Source organism: Jaculus jaculus, chromosome 19, assembly GCF_020740685.1.
Source record: "Jaculus jaculus isolate mJacJac1 chromosome 19, mJacJac1.mat.Y.cur, whole genome shotgun sequence".
In the NCBI taxonomy this organism is placed as follows: Eukaryota; Metazoa; Chordata; class Mammalia; order Rodentia; family Dipodidae; genus Jaculus; species Jaculus jaculus.
In genome coordinates, this window is record NC_059120.1 from 36,719,496 (window position 1) to 36,721,861 (window position 2,366).

The 2,366-nt window shown below is 41.0% G+C and overlaps 1 pseudogene; it reads right to left on the reverse strand.

Annotated features, from left to right (window-relative positions):
* Window positions 1-295: 295 nt before the first annotated feature.
* On the reverse strand, window positions 296-654 carry LOC101600768 (annotated as a pseudogene).
* Window positions 655-2,366: the final 1,712 nt, after the last annotated feature.

The following is a 2,366-nucleotide window of genomic DNA, read 5'->3' on the forward strand; positions in this document are numbered from 1 at the left end:
TGAGGGATGAGTTGCAGTGCTCCGATGGTAGTGCAAGGACTTTTCAGAAAGAAGAGTGGCATTTTCTGTGCATCATGGCCAGTACGCGTTTATGTCTTCACTGTGGCCTTCTGAGACAGGTGCTATAATTTTAAAAACTTACATTGTAGTCAAATATACATAACATAAAATTTATAATTATAAGTAGTTTTTAGTTTATGATTCTGTGGCCTTAAGTTTATTCACATTGCTAAATCACCCATCATCTTTTTTTTGGTTGTTTTACTGAATAAGTCAGTTTATTAAAATAATTGACTTAGGCATCTGCAATGGTGATTTTAACCTCTACTCCTGGCTCAATGCTGATGAAAGTAATCTGTTTAACAATCTCAAAGGGACTGTGTAAATCAATGAGTCGCTTGTGGATTCTCTTAGGGAAGCAATCCAATGTCTTGGAACCTTCACCACAAGGTGTTTTCCCTGTAGTTATTCTCAGTGTCTTGATTGGCCTGTGAACTGGTCCTTTCACTCTGAGGCTCTTGTCCTTGGCTCCTCTGATCAAGTCAGCACACACCTTCTCCAGGGACTTCACGTTGTGGCTGGTGAGGGTGATCCGATTCTGTGGATGGCCACCTCCAGTTCCACAGGTGTCTTTCCGGTATCCTTAAAGGCCATGGCTGCGGCCTGCGTGGCTTCCTGACCTACTTGTTCCTGGGTGAAAGGGAACAGCGGAGAGTTGAGCAGGAGTGGACAAAATCTCTGCTGCACCCCAAACCATGTCTCAGAAAAGGCCCATCATCTTTTAAAAAATATTTATTTATTTATTTGAGAGAAGGAGGCAGATAGGAGAGAATGGGCATGCCAGGGCCTCTAGCCACTGCAAACAAACTCCAGATGCATGCGTCACCTTTGCACCTGGCTCATATGGACCCTGAGGAATCAAACCTGGGTCTCTTAGATTTGCAAGCAAATGCCTTAACTGCTAAGTCATCTCTCCAGCCCACAACCCATCATCTTTACAAACTGAAACCCAATACCTATGAAGCAATAAAGTCCCCTATCTCCTTTTCCCTCAGTCTCTGGAAACCACCATTCTAGTTTGATTTCTGTATATTTCAAGTACTTTAGGACCCCATAGAAGTGGAATCATATAATATTTATCATTTCATAACTGGCTTACTTTGCATAATACCTTTAAGGCTCAAGGTCAATGCAATGTCACATGTCCGAATGTCACTTTTCAAAGGCAAATAATATTCCTTTGTACATATATACCAAATTCTGTTTGCTCATCCATCTACAGAGTTATTTGTTTCTTTGCCACTTGGCTATTGTGAGTAGTACTGTTATGAGCATGGAAGTACAAGTACCTGTTCACATCTCTGCTTTCAGTCATTTGTGGCTTGTACTAGTGGTGGAATTGCTGGATCATATGCTATTTCTAAGAGTAACTGGGAAAATTTAGATGCAGATTTCATATATATATGTATATATATGATATATATATATATTATTTATTTATTGAGAGAGAGAGAGAGAAAGAGAGAATGGGTATGCCAGGGCCTCCAGCCCCTGCAAACGCACTCCAGATGCATGTGTCCCCTTGTGCATCTGGCTTAAGTGGGACTTGGGGAATCACACTGGAGTCCTTTGGCTTTGTAGGCAAATTCCTTAACTGCTAAGCCATCTTCTCTAGCCTCCTTTTTTTTGTGATAACTTCCATACTTACAGACAATAAACCATCCCCTCCTTCTTTGTATTAGTCTCTTTTTTAATTTGATGTCATCATTTTCTCCTATTATGAGGGTCTTGTGTAGGTATTCCTAGGTACTGTATGGGAAACAGAAGTCATCAGCAGTGAAAATAGTGGACAATGGAAGCCTTAAGTTTGGGCCAGGCAGGCCAAATGACTGAACAAGTGCAATAGTGGCATGTCAGCTCTGGGGAAACCAACTGCTCTCTAATTGGACTGAAGGCCCACTCTATTGGAGGGAATACATACCTGGTACTGAAAACCTATGGCAGGGGAAGTCATGAGTCTTAGGGGTATAAAGTGTACTTTTGTCTGGATAAATGCATATATTATTCTCACCAAATTGCCCTGAAAGCACTACACTTAATGTTCATATTCATATATTAATGCTACTCTCACTTGTGGTTAGAGAAGCTTCTCTTTTCAGATGGTGATGACCACTGGGATGACCCAAAAGGCAACATAGTGCTGAGAAGAAGGGACAGAATGTCCAGCACTGAAACATCTCTATCACAACCCCCAAGGCTTAGGGTCTGTTTTGAAGATTTCCAATTTTTTTAGGTACAGTCATACTGTTTTACACAGCAATAAGCCATTTTATACTGTTTCCCTAAATGTTAAGAACTCTGACTTC